The following is a 16,811-nucleotide window of genomic DNA, read 5'->3' on the forward strand; positions in this document are numbered from 1 at the left end:
TTCCTTTACCAACCAAGTGCTCCAGTTCCCAGCACCCTGCAAAACTTTTTAAAACTCTTCTGAGTTGCATTAGCAAAGCTTCTGCCAGGATTTTGATTCTCCTCCAGTTTAGGTGCAACCCGTCCCTCTTGTACAGGTCACCCCTTCCCCAAAAAAGGTTCAATAATCCAGGAACTTGAAACCAGGTTCCCTGCACCATCTCCTCAGTCACTCATTCATCTGTGCTATCACCCATTCCTACCTGCTCTAGGCCGTGGCACTGGGAGTAATCTGGAGATTACTACCTTGGAGATCCTTCTTTTCGGCCTCTTTCCTAATTCTATATACACACAGTATAGGACCTCTTCCCTTTTTCTGCCTATGTCATTGGTGCCAATATGCACCACGACTTCTGGCTGTTCACCATCAACCCCCACCCCTGAGGATATCCTGCAGCTGCTCCAATACATCCTGGACCCTAGCAGCAGGGAGGCAACACACCATCCAGATGTCTCTTCTGCAGCCACAGAATTTCCTGTCTGTCCCCTTAACTACTGAGTCCCCTATAACTACTGCACTGACTGACTTTACCCTTTCCTGTTGGGTCTCAGAGCTGGCCACAGTGTCTGCAGCCTGGCCGCTGCTGCCATGCTCTGATAGGTCATTCCTCAGCAGTATCCAATGAGGTATACTTGTTGCTGAGGGGAATGGCCACAGGGAAACTGGAAATGCATTTCTTTGTGCTTACTCCTGTTAGTGAGCCTGGTAATTTTTTTTTACCATTAGTCACACCAATGATTCACTTATTGCACAATGCCCTTCCCACTTGTTCTCATGTAAGCTGGAGCAGTAAGCTCCACATTATGAATGAAGTTATATAGTTTCACAAGAACTAGGAGCACATTATGCAAATTTGTTACATTCCTCATAAAGAGATGCTCTGTTGACACAGTAAGGTCTATGTCTGAATTTTCAGAAATATCTACAGGTTGATCAAGTACCTTCAGGAAGCCGAAAGGTTTCACTATAACTTCAGTGAATTGTAGCAAGGTACCTATCCCCTCATTTCTTCAGAGAAACACATCTTAAAGGGACTTCACAAATGATCAATGTATTTGCGAGTGCAAATTTTTCCAATCGGTATCTACTGAGTTACATGACATTCTGTGAGAAGACCTACAGCCAAGTGTGTATGGCTGGACAGCTTTCCCGATGGACATTGCTGTCAACTTCCTCATCACAATTCTAAATAATGGCTCCAGATCATTTCCATGTCTCCCAAATTGCAGTCCACTCTCCGGGGAGGGCAGCCAGGCACTGAATTAATGGATATGTTTATGTTATCCTTTTGATTTTAATGCAAGATCATTTTAATGTGTGGCACCACCTGAAGGGATGGATCCTGGGGCAATGGTTTCTCCCAATTTCCCAAGCTCTTCACATTAGTGTGTTGTCTAACCACAGAACCTGATACAAAAGCCAAGCAAGACCCAGAGTGGTAGAGGAAAACATTAAAAGTCATCTGAAAGTGGGTTTCTGTTACCTATACCAGTATGAGGGCATCTTGAAGTACACACAGGAGATACAGAAATTTCATTACCATTACCTACAACCTACAGTGTTGCCAATGAAAATCAGCATCCTCCCCAGCAGAAACTAGATTACAGTGCATCAGAGCTGGAGTCATGGGTGGAGAGCAAGAGGATAAAGAGGGGCAGAGGGAACAGAAAGATTACTGGAGAGATCTTCTTGCTCAGCATTGGTGTTCTCATCTCCCAGCTGAGCGGAGCACATTTTTATTATTCAATAAATAATATGTGGGTTTTGCAGACTGAGGCATCATTTAAAGGCCCTTCCCTAACTGCCCTTGAGAAGGTGGTGTCATCTTCCTTCCTGAGATACTATAGTCAATGAGATGTGGGAATACCACAATACCATTCAAGAGGGAGTTCCATGATTTTGACTCAGTGTTGGAGAAGGAATGGCAATTGCATTTAAGGTAGAGGATAGAACCGATAGAGGCAGGAAAGTTGTTTCCACTGGTAGGTGAGACTAGAACTAGGGGACATAGCCTCAAGATTCGGGGGAGTAGATTTAGGATGGAGATGAGGAGGAACTACTTTTCACAGAGAGTGGTGAATCTCTGGAATTCTCTGCCCAATGAATCAGTGGAGGCTACCTGAGTAAATATATTTAAGACAAGGTTGGATAGATTTTTGCATTGTAGCAGAATTGAAGGTTATGGGAAAAATGCAGGTAGGTAGAGATGAGTCCATGGCCACATTAGACATTATCTTATTGAATGGCGGAGCAGGCTCAAAGGACCAGATAGCCTGCTCCTGCTTCTAATTCTGATGTTCTTATGTAAATCAAGGTGACATATGTTTGAAAGGTAACTTACAGGCAATTGCATACCATGCTTTTGCTTCTAGCTGGTAGAGGACTCACGAAATATTAAGGCCTCTCTAACAGAAAAGATTGTCACAAGGAGTTAACCTAAAAACTAATGAAAACCCTGTATCTTGCTTAAAATCAAAATGGATAACATAAATGTATCCATTAATTCAGTGCCTGGGTGCTCTCCCTGGAGAGTGGACTGCAATTTGGGAGACATGGAAATGATCTGGAGCCATTATTTAGAATTGTGATGAGCAAGTTGACAGCAACGTCCATGGGAAAACCATGAAAACCTCTGCATACTAAAATCCTTATTACCAACATAGCTACCTTCCCTGTACATTCTCAGTGCTAATGCAGGGTCTCAATCCAAAACATTGACTATCCCCTTACCTCCACAGATGGTGCCTGATCCATTGAGTTCCTTCAACAATATGTTTTTTTCCACTCCAGATGACATCATCGGCTGTCTTTTGTGCCTCCATTTTACAATTTCCACTGAGGTCCATTTTGAAGACGTTTTCCTCCACTCTAGAACAGGGGTTATTTGAGACTGTTTGTGCACCCCTCTTCCCTCTTTGTTTTTCACCATATTCTTATTCACTTATTACTTGCTAGCTCCTGCCAACCACTCGCCCTCATCTCTTTGTACTGGCTATCTCCCCTTTCCACACTCTGATGAAGGGTCTCAAATCAAGTTGACTATCACTTTGCTGCATGGCCTGCTGAATTCTTCTAGCAGTTTGATTTTTATTCTATAGGAAATCAATACATGGTCAGGAGAGAGCAGAAGAAGTACAGATCCCCTTATTGTGGAAATGCTCAGCATGTCATCTTGGAAAGAGAAACAAAGTTGAAATTTCAGGTCAAAAAACTCTTAATTAGAACTAGAAAGGAGAGATATACATTTCCAATATGATTTTATTTCTGATTTTCAGCACTTTTATCCCCTCATATCCTAATAAATAACTTGGTGCGATGCTTCTGTATTCCCTGATGAATGTCACTTTGCTGAAGTAACCATGATCCCTACATGAAGTGTGCATTTCTCAGAACAGTTTTAAACATGGTTGAAATCTTATCTGCTTGGGACTGCTGATCAATATAAGTGGTAGCTTGTCAGCATCATAGCCACAGCAGATGAAAGTATTGCATGTAACAACATATCGATAAAATTGGAATTCAATAATTGGGAAGATGCATTGCGGGTCAAAGATTGCAAGCCAATAATATCAACACTTCCATGTGGAGTGAAATGACAGGTAATTGGAAGTATAAGGTCACATTTAGTGACTGAATGAAGATGACCACCAAACTGATGACTCAGTCTAAATTTGGACCCCCAATGTAGAATATGCCACATCATGAACAGAGAACACCCTATTCTACCTACATGCACAAATTGTAAAATGTACAAGTGTACAGTAGGTAAACAGGAGATAAAGAACAATGATGCATCTGTTCATTTGTGGGAGTTTCCATGGGAAGTGGATTATTGATTGATTGAATGGAATTTGAGCCTTGTTGCCTCAGATAGAATGTTTCCTTCGGAATACTATTGTGGAAGGGAACAAGAAATTTGTTTGATGGAGTATCTAGTATAGAAGAGATAGCAGATTTTTCCACATTTCCTCCATTTAATTTAAAACGGCAAGAAATAAGAGCAAGAACAGAACCAGAGGGGGACATTCTCGAGTTCAGTCACATACAAATCAGGGCAGCAAGGTTGGTAACTTTTCTCCCCTAAAGGATATAATTGACCAAAGTGGATTTTTACTATAGTCCGGTGGTTTCCTGGTCAATATTCTGAATAAATAGGCATTTTTTTCTTTTGAAATTCTGTTATTTTTAATTGAAATTTAAATTTCACAGCTGCCATTGTGCAATCAAACTCAAATTTCTGGGTTATTAGTCTAGTAACTACTGCACTGCCACTGCACTCTTCAATGTTTCCCCTGAAGAAATATATTACAATTAGGTATAGACAGAGGAAATTAGAAGGGAAAAAAAAGAACAGGGGATGATGATGATCAAGTTCAGTATTGTGCCTGATAACTTCTCTTTAGACTGGCATCACAAGGATAAACAGGTTAGAGGAATCTGTGCCACAGAGAGGTAATTCAGGCATGAGGCATAGGAATCTGGTGTAGGATATGACACAGCTTGTGGGGATGGGATTGTGGATATACAGTTTATAAGTACTAACCATGATAATTAGATGAGGACTATGATTGATGTGCTTTCAGAATAAAATAATGAGGATACAAAATGAGGCGATTTGCGCATCATCAGGTTTGCAAGTCTGAATTCTAGGAGTTGACAAGAAAAGTGAGGGAATCTAGTCTCATGCTTTTGCAAGAGCTTGTGTGAAGGTAAAGGTGGTGGCACAAACCATGGAAGCTACTTGCAGTTCAGTACAATTCTGTTATGGTGCAGGCTCATTCAAGTGTCCTACTAATATCTTTCTGTTTCCTACAGTCTCTACCATAAGGCAACAGCTTGAGGTCCTTCAGGAAGTAAGGTATGCTCGAGCAAGCATCTTGCTGTTCATCTTGAAAAGAGAGATGCCACTTATGAGCAGATCACTGTTTCCAAGAGCAAATTACTCAAAGAACACAGAGATGCCACCCAGGAGTAGCCTGAAAGGGAAATAACAGGCGAGTGGGTCATTGTTCTCCAATGTACAGAGAGATACTGCACAGAACCGAAAAATAAGGCACATTGGAGATCATCTCTTTTTAGGAGCAGGAACATTCCCCCCTGCATTCACACATATCTTCATCTGGAGCAGAGATCTGGTAAGATTGCACATAAAGCTGTAGGAGAGTGCAGATAGCAGAGACTAAACACATGATTCAGGGTAGAACTTCAGGTCCAGATGTTGAAATGACAATAGTACAATCTGGTTGCTAGCAGTTCAGCAAACCTCTTCTACTGTTGACCTAATCTCAGAGAGATCACTTACCAGTGCCCTACAGTCAGACCTCCCATACTGCTTTTTCAGTTAGCCATGCATGATATGCCCATGTTGGAACTTTCATGGAAAGAGATTCTTGTGAATCATATCTACAAACTCAGTAAGAGGGAGCAGACATTCCTATAAGCAGACTACAGCCACCCAGGAGCAACAGTTATGTAATACTAAGACAATAAATCACAGTTACAAGACTGTTAAAAATCTAAGGCACCAGGGTATGTAACTTCAGAGATAGATATTTATTGAGATACAGCGCAGAACAGGCCCTTCCAGTGCCTTGAGCTGTGCTGTCCTGCAGCCCCTCCCCCCCCCCCCCCCCCCATTTAACCTTAGCCTAAACACAATTTACAATGACCAGTAACCTCTTTCAATGCTCGTATCATGTGGTTTTGATAGCCTGGTATGTGAATGAAGCAATGACACAAGATGCCGGAGGAAGTCAATCGGTCAGCCAGCATCTATGGAGGAATTTCACGCTGAGAGCCTTGATCTGGACTCAATGTGAAAGAACTCGCCTCCCAGTTGTAAGCAGCTGAATATATGGACTTCAATGTGATGTGTTTGAGCCTTGTCCTGTCTCTGAGTAGGACTTTTTTGCCAAGCACGATGTATCCCTTTGTTTCAATATACGTACAGTATTTTTTCTTTGCATTTGGACGAGCTTTGACTGAAACCCAGCAGAGGCTGGGATGTCGGTCAGCTGGGGGAGGTTGGAGGTCAGAAGCAGCGCCACCCGGCGGCGCCTGCATTGTTTATTTGAGATTAAATATGGCGTCCGTGACAACAGGGAGGTCACGTAGACCGACAAGCCCCACTCTGCGTGACGCGCATGATTGACAGTGCGTCTGCCTTATAGGAGAAGGACGATCTTCCGAGGAGAAAGGGAGCGGAACGGGGCCACCAATCAAACGCCAAGGGCTAGGCCTTCCGGCGTGGTTGTGTTTAATGGGCTGTGATATGGGTGAGTGCTGAGGATGCGGGCGAGTCAGTGGCGTCCGGAATTTACCGGGTAAGCGAGCGGTTGCTTCTGAGTATGGCAAGGGCCCAGATACTTCTCGCCGTGCAGACGTGAGCGGCTAGTGTTGACAGACGCCGCCTGATGAGAAACCGCCACCGATATGTGGTCTTGCAGGCCACCGGGGCAGCGGGAGCTGGTGGCGGCAGTGGGAAGGACGGTGGGGCGACGGTCCGCATGGCTTGACTGACACAGGTCCGGCCAATCCACTTATTGTTCGGGGGTGACGCGTGTGTTTTGGTGGCCAATGGGGTTGTCCGGGACGGGGCTCCTGGTTTGATTGAGGTGAGCAGATTGCAGTTGGTCTGGAGCCAGACTGGTAGCAGGTGTATTGTCCACATCTCGGACTCTTCCTGAGTTCCTTAATCAGTATGTGGTCCATCTCTTCTTAACACTTATTCTGTGAGCTCCGACAGAAATGTCCGTGTCTTTAAAGCAAGAGTCCGGCACTTACATTTACCTCGCACCCACTCTCTGCCCAGGAACCCCCATAGGAGTTGAAGTTGGATGACCTATCGGTTAGTCGCCAGAACCTCGGTCAAATAGATTAAAAATTGTTAATAGGAACAAAAAGAAGAGTTGCTGATATTTGTTTCTTGAATATTTAAGTAATCAGTCAACATTGGCGTTTCCAGGTATATTTATAAAGGGTATCTAATCTCAAGACAACAAGACTTATTTCAATCTTGTACTGTCATTTTATGTGTGAAAACGTGCATTACAAAAAGCATTTTTCATTAAAGATCTTATTAAAACGAACTTTATTGTAGGTGTACTTCTGATGAGGGGAAAAAACGAAACTTTTTACTCTTTCTCACCTTTTGTTTTTGTGTCATCCTAGCCAAAACAAAAACCAAGTAAATTAGTCAATCTATGTATTATGCTTAATTTAAAATTAATTATGCAGTGTGAAATAATTTCCTTAGTGATGCATACTTGCTAATGTAAATATAAATTTCATTAGATCTCCAGGAAATAGCCAAGATACTAACCAAAATGAAAATCTGAAAACTTAATTTGCTGTGACTTTTGGTGTGATTGTCCTCTAATCTGCTGATTGTTTTGATAGCTGCAAAATATATAAATGTATGATTACATAATATATATAGTGATCTAGTTGAGAATGCGGGGGTTTAATTACTAAGTTTGCTGATGATACATAAACTGTTGGGATAGTGGCAATGAAGAAGCTAGTCTGAGATCACAACAGGCTATGAATCTAGTGCAAAAGTGGGCAAGGAAGTGGTGCATCTGCGGTAGTTATTTGAGGCAGGGTATGTTCAATGAGTGTCAGGGTCCTGAGGAGTGTAGTTGAATTGATAGACTTTGGTGCTACAAGTATATAATTCTCTGAAACTGACCACACGGGTAGACAGGGTTGTGAGGAATGTGGTGTGCTTGCCCTCATTAGGTGGGGTATTGGGTGTAAGAGTTGGGACCTCAATGTTGTACAAAATTTTTTTTTAAACTTCACTTCAGATATCTTGTACGTTTCTGGATGCCAAGCAAAAGGAAGGACATAATTAAAATAGAGAAAGGTTAGAAAAGATAGTTGTCTGGGGTGAAGGGCTTGTGTTATAAAAATAGCTTGGATAGGCTGGGTCTATTTTGCTTAGAATAAAGACTGAAAGGTGAACTGATAGAGATAAATAAAATTGTGAAATGTAGATGAATGGTCGATAACTAATGCCTTTTTCCTCCATGTTAGTGGTGTCTGAAACAAAGTGTAGGAAAGAAGTTTGAAGAGGATCAGTTAAATAAATCTTTCTCTGCGAGTAGTTGGTATCTGCCAGAGAAGATGGTGATGTAGAGGCAGTAACATTTACTTGAATGAGCAAGGCTTAGAGGAGTGTGGAATTAAGTTGGATTATTATACATAAGAATCATGGTCAACATAAAACAAGTATTGACTCTCAGTTGTTAATATTACAATTGATATTTTATGTCTAGATGGGCAAGTGTCATTGAGGTTATTTTGTTGGTAAATTAACTTTAAAACTGCCAAAGGAGGTGTGGTATAAAGCTTATTCAAAGAGTTAGTGGATAAAAGAAAACAATTTGAAGAGGGAGATATGGTGGAATGGACTTAGGAATAGATTTTCAGTTGCATGGAACCTTTGAACTTTAAACTGCTGTGTAATCAAGATATGATTTTGTAATGTCACTGTTATGACAAGGTAATGGAGGAACAATTAAACATTTCTATCTACATTATCCCCTATTGGCTGAGCTTCTTTGATGCTGGGAAAACTCCCCAGCTCTTTTTCAATTTGTGCCAGTGCTCTGTCAGCCAGTGTGAGAAAGGCAGTTTAACATTGTGGATATTATACTGAACTTTTGACAACTTTGCCTCTTATTCTAAAAGAATAGCCACCATGCTTTGTACAATCCTCTGATTCTGAATTGTAACATTTTCACATTTTGAATGTATCAAATTCATGACTGGTTTGGATATTTTGGTGGTTAGCATTAGGAGGAAGTAACCTGGCTTCATTATTGACTGCTTTGCAAAGTGACTTTAATAAACTGAACCAAAAAGTATTAAGATTTAGTTGTTTTTTTTTTCAGTTTGTGATTAATTTCAATTGAATTTTAGGAACCTTGCACTTGTATGTGACAGCAGGCAAAGCTGGGGGCTGAGACTTCATATGCTGTTTTTGAACAAAAAGGTGTAATTAAATTTGTGAATTTTAGTTCTATTTTGATCGCCATGCACTACTAATATTAATTAGAATGTCTGGTGATAGTCATTGTGTCTTTTTTATGTTTAAAATGTGGTCTCTTTAAAAACTCTAATGATCAGATTCAAATTTGTATGGCATTCACTGAACAAGTAAGCTACATAACTAAAACAAAGATGGGCAACACTGATTATCTGGGAGTGGAATATAACCGCATACCACCAGGCTCAAGGACAGCTTCTATCCCACTTTATAAAACTTTTAAATGGTTTATTACTGTCACATGTGATGGACTCTTGATTTAACAACCTACTGTGTCATAGCCTTGCACTTTATTGTCAGCCTGTTCTGTATTTTCAGTTACTGCAACATTTTATTCTACATTCTGTTATTGTACTACAATGTGTGATGTGATGAAATCAGTATGGATGACATTCAGAACTTTTTTTTACTTCAGTTAGTGTGGTGGTAATAAACCAATTGATAAGAACACCAGACAAGGGAACTTAATTCTGTTGGAGGGGGGGGGGGGGAATTGAAGATTTACATGATTCAACACAAATCTATCAATTTTCTTTCTTCCAAGAAACAGTTTAGCTGTGTATTCATTTGCTCGTTGTGAGATCATCTTTTGCATGAATTGGATATTGAGTCTCTCTATAATGACAATAATAACTATTAGTTTTACTTGTAATGTAAGTTCTCATTAGAATGAAGATAGCAAGAGATCATATTTAACTTGTCGTCATATATTTTGATCTCCAAAGCAAAGCTTGTATGCTGAATGACTTTCTGAAACCTGTAAAATTGCTAATTTAGCAGCATTGTAAATTTTGTGAGCATAATTGCTTTTGAAACTAGATTCAGTTACGTTTATTATTTTAGTTTCTATTCACTAACTAGAAGCTCCTTTATTTGCCCAAGTATTTTGAAAACTATCAAAATCACTTCATTAAGTTGACATATAATTATTGCTTTGCATTTTCAATTACATAAATTTTGAGAAATGCTCTTAAGTGAAGTTTGCAAATAAAAGTTAACTGAAACATTTTGAATACTAGAACATGGAACATTGCAGCACAGGGACAGGCCCTTGAGCCCAGAATGTAGTCCAGTGCGCTACTAAACTAATCCCTTCTGCTTGCACACTGTACTTCTAAAACAGAACCATGGAATATGAGTTTTGTAACAACCTCTTTCTGCAAAGTCAAACCTTTAAGTAGAGGACTCATAGTTTGACTATTTGAATAAACTACTGAAGAAATGAAACAGATTGTTACATCTGGTGTAGCAATTAATTGTTAATAACATGTTGGAGATAGAATATAGTACCCTGTTAGAAATAGTTTGGACTGTTGTCGCTTTTGATTTAATACAACTCTATATCAGGTTGAAATACTACTGCATAATTTTTCCATGCAAATAACAAAAAAAACATGCTTACATGTGAACACAGAAGTTTTTTTTTCAAGATTGCGCTTGAATAACTTCAGTGGGATGTTATTTAAATTGGGGTATTAGATTAAATATGTTAAGAGTATTACATGGAGAGTTTCTAATCTTCACCATTTCATTTCACCAGCCCAACTTCCCAAAAGTGTTTGTCTCTGAATTATTTTCTTTTCATTTGGTCTTTCAACTGCAGGAAACTTGCAAGTTGGTGTTTGTTTTGTAGTCAGCAATTAGAATTGTTTTGTTTTAAACTCCTAATCTCAAAAATGCATCTTCATTATCATTTGGAACTCATGTCCTTAAGAATATCAGCTGTTTCTTCTTTCACTGAGATCTTATCTGACTATTCTAGTATCTTTCCCTCTTGCAACATTTGAGATTTTTGTTAACAATCTTGGGTCCAAAACTCAATTTCCATTTGTTGGTAAGAATTTTAAAGTTAACATTTTCCAAGCTGGAATATTTTATAAAATCAACTAAGGGAAGCTGAAGGGGAAAGAATACAGACTGTTTCTCTGAACTTAGTGGTAAATTACTATCATTATCTTAGAAATTGATATTGCTGAATTTAAATTGAGAATTGCAGCAGTTCACAGAATTAATCACTGCATTTTAATGGTTGTGAGCTATTACTTGTGTTTTTTTTTTAAACAAATCCTTTTAAGATGACCAAGATTATCTATTGTTTGATGATGGGCTTGTATCTTTTGGCACCTTCTGTCCTCCAATCATCACTTAAGCTTTAACTCACTACCCTCAAATCCAATGCATTAACTCCATTAATTTGAAAGATAACCTTTCTGTTGTACATTTCAGTTGTGAAACTCCATTGAGCCTGTTTAGCTATGTTAAGTCGGAGAAGCTAAATAATGCCATCTTGGACAATGTCTCCCATCCACTCCATAATGTACTGGTTAGGCACAGGAGTACATTCAGCCAGAGACTCATTCCACCGAGATGCAACACTGAGCGTCATAGGAAGTCATTCCTGCCTGTGGCCATCAAACTTCACAACTCCTCCCTTGGAGTGTCAGACACCTTGAGCTAATAGGCTGGTCCTGGACTAATTTCCACTTGGCATAATTTACTTATTATTTAATTATTTATGGTTTTATATTGCTATATTTCTGAACTATTCTTGATTGGTGCGACTGTAACGAAACCCAATTTCCCTCGGGATCAATAAAGTATGTCTGTCTGCCTGTAATCTCTGCTTTTACACTTAAACTGTAAATTCTATTCCTTAGGTTGACATTGTTTTAGAAACAATGCTATTTTTGCCTTGCCAGGGTTTCCAGATGAAAGGTGTGTTGCTTTCTTATAAACTTCAAATTATTGGCATGTACCTGCTTTCCTTCTCATGTCTGTCATTATTTAATGTTCTAAACCATATACCTGAAGACAAGCAGATGTTCATATAATGTACGAACATGAGCAGTGATGTTACCTAGTTGTATAAATAATTTAATCTGAAAATTATAACACCAAAGCCTGAGATCAAATTTTAGATTTTGGCCTATTTCCAGGTGAGTTTTATTCTTATTTTGTTTTAGTTGGGTGTATGCAGAAAAAGTTGATACTTATCTTTGGGAGTATATATTGCACAACTGGTTCTGTAATACTGATACTTAACAGCAATTTTTGGCATCAAATGCTAGAGATGTAGTACTTCTGCTGTGACAGCTGCATGCTTTGTCTGAATAGTGTTTGCAGTTTCATAAGTTGGATATAAATCTCATCCATATTGGTTTTTAAAAGGTTTTTGCTTTTTTTTCCAGCTGAACTACTGCAATTTAATTTAAGTAAATGCCTCAATAATTGTGTAGAGCTGGTGCTCAGGTGCTTCAATTTTTCTGTTATAGTGGACTAAAATTTCTATTTTTGGCACCAGTGCAATTTAATTACTCTTGTGCAGAAGTAATTATGCTAGAAACAATTGCTAGTACAAAGATTAAACGATATCATATTTTTAAACAAAACACTGGAGATACTTAACAGCTCTCTAGAGAGGGAGAAGTTGTTATTTTAGGTTGATGACTTTTCATCAGAACCAGTGTAGAATGAGAAAAGTCCTTGACCAGAAACATTAATTCTTTTCCTTTTTCCATAATTGCTGCCTGTCTACTGAGTGTGTCCAGTATTTTTTTTGTGTGCTGATTCTTAGGGTTAATAGCGTTTTGTTTTCAGAATATACAGAAACAGATACATAAAAAGTAGTAGCTTATTTATAAGATGGGATAATAATTCCACATTTTGAGATTTTTCAAGATTTGCTTCAAACGTACCTGTGTGTTTTGAACCACTCTGACACATGATGCTGCTATCTAATAGAATTACAACACCCATATGCTAGTATAATGCATGCTTTGGGGCCTCAGAAGTAGAGCATCCATGGAATTTCCTTTAAACTATTTGTAACTGCAATGGTTCCATCACTGGAAAATTTTATTCAGTCATCAATTGTGTACCACAGCAGTATTTAAAGCCATCCAATTAGTCCTATCCTACATCACCTATTAATTCTTTCTTTTCAGATGCATACCCAGCTCTATCTTGAATGTCACAATTAAATGTCCCGCTACTACTGCTTCTGACAGAATATTCAAGACCCTAATCATTTGCCTTGTTCAGTTAACAATATTTTATTTTGTTGTCACTCTTTTTGGCTCTTCTCCTAATCACCTTCATCTGCATTTTTTAGTTCTTGACTTAGTCTATGATCTGATATATTTTTTCCTTTTTTAAATATCTGTGGGAACCCTCCCAATCTTGTTTCTCTTACCGAAGTCACAGAATCATTTTGGTAAATCTCTTTTGCAAACTTTCCAAAAACTTGGAAGCTCAAGACTGGAACTATATTCTTGAGTGACTGAACCATCATTTTTATAAAGGCTCGTTGTGAATTCCTTACTCTTCTAATCTATGCTTCTATTCTCCATTTGCTCTGCTACTTTCAAATGATTTTGTATGTAGGTGTTGGTGAGTGTTCATGTGTTAACAAGTACCATCAACAAAGATCCTGTGTAGTTAAATGTAATCAAAGGCAGGTAATATTGAAATTGTGACTTGAAGACAGATGTTAGGAGTAATAATGTGTCACTAATATAAAGCAATGGTGGGGTGGGGTGAAATAATGCTCTTCTCTAGGGATTTTCAGTAACAGAGAACAGTAGCACTTACAGCAACATGTCTAAGTGCGCACTTAATCAGCAACACCACATTTAGCCTGGTCACTCGTGCGGGTTTTAGGTATCAAATTAGATTTTGAACTTGTAGCAACAGATATAAACTCCAAGAAAGTTCTTTTCATCACATTTAGTTCAGTTTGTTACTACATGACTTCTGTACTGAAATGCATATTGGTATAACTTAGTGAACAAGGTTTCAAAATCCTAGTGTTTGCGTTCAACATTCTGATTTAGTTTATCTCCTAGCAGAAATTATTTGATCGATGTAGTGGCATAATTCTCTGTAATTTTAGCTAAATATCTCGTTCAGCAAGCCTACTGGTTCTTCGCTTACACAAGTGGGAGATACCTTTTTAGGAAAGGTCCAAGAAGCCACTGACTGGTCTTGCTGGAAGGTTACTTTTCAGTTTAGAATTGTCCAGTTGAATCTTGAATATTCTTGCAACATCTGCTTCTTGAGAATGTCCTCAATTGCTCTGACCACTCGTTCATCTGCTTGATGTGAAACCAAAGGATATGAAGACATTGTTGTATGTTTAATACAATTCTGTTTCATAAACTTCGTGAATAATGTTGATTGAAACTAAGGGTCACTGTCAGAAAATGGGTGTTCAAGTACACGGTCATAAACACTGTATATTCAGTGGTTGTCATGACCCCTTATGTTGTACTTCAATCCATTCTGTGACAATTACTCACTGCCAGGAAATTCTCAATTCCCTTTTCACAAGACTTCATGATCTTGATTGCAAATATTTTTTTCTGGTTTTATCATACAACTTTGGCAAGTAAATGCAGTTTATGCAACTGCTTTGAGATCATGGTCTGAACAATTGTTGCAATGCTTTTACACGCTGTAAAAATATATTTTGCCTCATAGCAATAGGGTATTGCCACTCTCTGACCTAATTTATTTTGTATTATTTTTCATATTGTTAAAACATGGGCTATTTCAAACCAATAAATCTAGGATGGTTCACTGTGCATCCCATTTACCCATACTACTTTTCCTTGTAATATATTCTCCTCAGTATGTGGGTAAGCAGTACAATTTTCAGTGGCTAAGAATTAATTTACCAACCTACATGTCTTGGAGATGTGGTTAGAAACTTGGACACCCAGGAGAAATCCAGTCACAGACAATATGAAAACTGTACATAAACATCACCAGAGGTCAGGAGTGAATCTGTCATTGGAACCTGGTTGAGGTAGCAGTTCTCTCAACTTCTTAATGTACCCCCCCTTTTTTTTCCCCCTGCATGAACCTTGATTACAGAATGGTTTTGGTTTGCAATTTATACTTGGTAAAACTTTGTTTGATTATCTGTTCATAAACCCTCTTGAAACTGCAGGCAAGTCCTAGTATTTAAGTAACTACTGGATAGCCCTTGCTAATCACATTTAACTTCCATTTTCACTTCAGGCATTAGACTTCTCACATGGTAATTGCAACAGACACACTCACGTAGTGTTCTACTTCAAACTACCATATGTAGTTTAGTAATTGTACTGCAATAGAAGAATTTTGTATTCTTGATGGCACCAGGTCAGGTATCCCTGATATGCCCCAATATTTTGTATCAAGAAGTACAGTGGTCGTAACTCCGAGGTTCTCTTGGACAGTAGATCTAAAAGTAATAGAGGGTATGTTGAATATTTTGATATTTCCAGTGGCAGATAGGACACTCTGAGATGGTAAAATTGAATTGGGATCATACCCTGGCCAAAGTTAATGTAAGCAATATAAACAGTAATGAAGTAAACAATGATTAAAAGGTAAAAGATGCCCAGGATTCAATTGATTCCATCTTGGGGTTTTAGAGGAAAGATTTGTAAAGACCTCATGAAATTTGCTGGTGACAAAGGATTGTAAGATCAGACACACACAGAGGTGGGTGATGATGAAGATAGAATCATAATTGGGGTAATGAAAAGGCAAAAGTTCATTATGATCATGTGTGCGGAGCATTTTTTTGGCAGACTTGCAGGAAAAAGGGAATGAATGTAAAAGAGAAACTTGCTCTAAGTTGACAGTGATTGCAGATAGGAGTTAAGGAGGGAATAAGATGTTTGAAAGATCTTTAGTGCTTTAGTGTTAGTAGTATAAATGCTAGTTTATGCAGCATTGTTGTTGGTTGGTCTGTTTGATTTCAGACAAAAGTCAATGATTAGGTTATTGTGATTCCACCCACTTGCGCAGGTCAAACATGAAAAGATTGATCTACATGGGGAGAAATATTTGAAAATATTAGTGAATCAGCGAAAGAGCATATTGAAATGTGAAAATAAATGAATACAGAATAGCTGTATCCTAATGGTACAGGGAGTGTATATTTTAAAGGAAAAAATGGAGATAAGGCATTAATTATGCCAAAAGAATGGGAAAACTATTATAAGAAGCATCTGGGTAAGTGCTTGAATCACAAGGTCCGTAGCTTGCTGTGCCATGTACTGCTAAATGGGATTTGTAGAAATGGCTACGATGCGGAGTACAGAGTTGGTAGGCTGGAAGGCAAGTTTCTTTGCTGTATGGACATGAAACTGTCATCATTATAACCTCCACTTATTTTAATCATCATTAAGTGTCCACATGAACAAAATGTTTAATGTGTGCGCACAGATGTTTTTGGTCTAGCTTCCTGATACCAATTGGAAATGATTTTGGTGATGAGGCTTTGCTACAGGGTATTCCAATGAAAACCTCCTTGTGCAATATGTCACACCCTCTTTACATTGGAAACTGAGTGGCCTCGAGCTCCTGAGGGTGTATATCTTGCTATGATATCAGGTCCACGAGGTTCAAAATCAGTTAATTTGCCCAAGCAGTAAGGGTGATCAACACCTCCACACCTCCCACCGCCACTACTTTTAACATTTCCTGTTAGTCACCTAATGTACAGACACTCCTGTGCCTAGTGTCATCGTATGTACATATAATCAATCTATGTATACAAGTTATCTTCTGTATTTGTGATAATGGCGTATTTCATTATTATTCTTTATCAGTTTTTGTGCTGCATCTGGAGTAATCATTATTTTGTTCTCCTTTACACTTGTTTACTGGAAATTTACTTATTTGGTGATGCAGCATGGAGTTGGCCATTCTGACACTTTGAGCTGCC

At 38.7% G+C, this 16,811-nt stretch overlaps 1 protein-coding gene across 3 annotated transcripts in view; it reads left to right on the plus strand.

Annotated features, from left to right (window-relative positions):
• The first annotated feature begins 6,253 nt into the window (after window positions 1-6,253).
• aktip (akt interacting protein) overlaps window positions 6,254-16,811 on the plus strand; it is a 30,516-nt gene continuing 19,958 nt past the window's right edge. The window contains exon 1 of one of the 3 annotated variants that reach the window (XM_059992841.1): window positions 6,254-6,362. The gene's annotated coding sequence lies outside the window, so the exon portion shown is untranslated. The remainder of the gene's footprint in view (window positions 6,363-16,811) is intronic. The other 2 variants (XM_059992843.1, XM_059992842.1) reach the window with 2 other exon arrangements.

The sequence above is a fragment of the Hypanus sabinus genome, chromosome 17 (assembly GCF_030144855.1).
Source record: "Hypanus sabinus isolate sHypSab1 chromosome 17, sHypSab1.hap1, whole genome shotgun sequence".
Classification (NCBI taxonomy): Eukaryota; Metazoa; Chordata; class Chondrichthyes; order Myliobatiformes; family Dasyatidae; genus Hypanus; species Hypanus sabinus.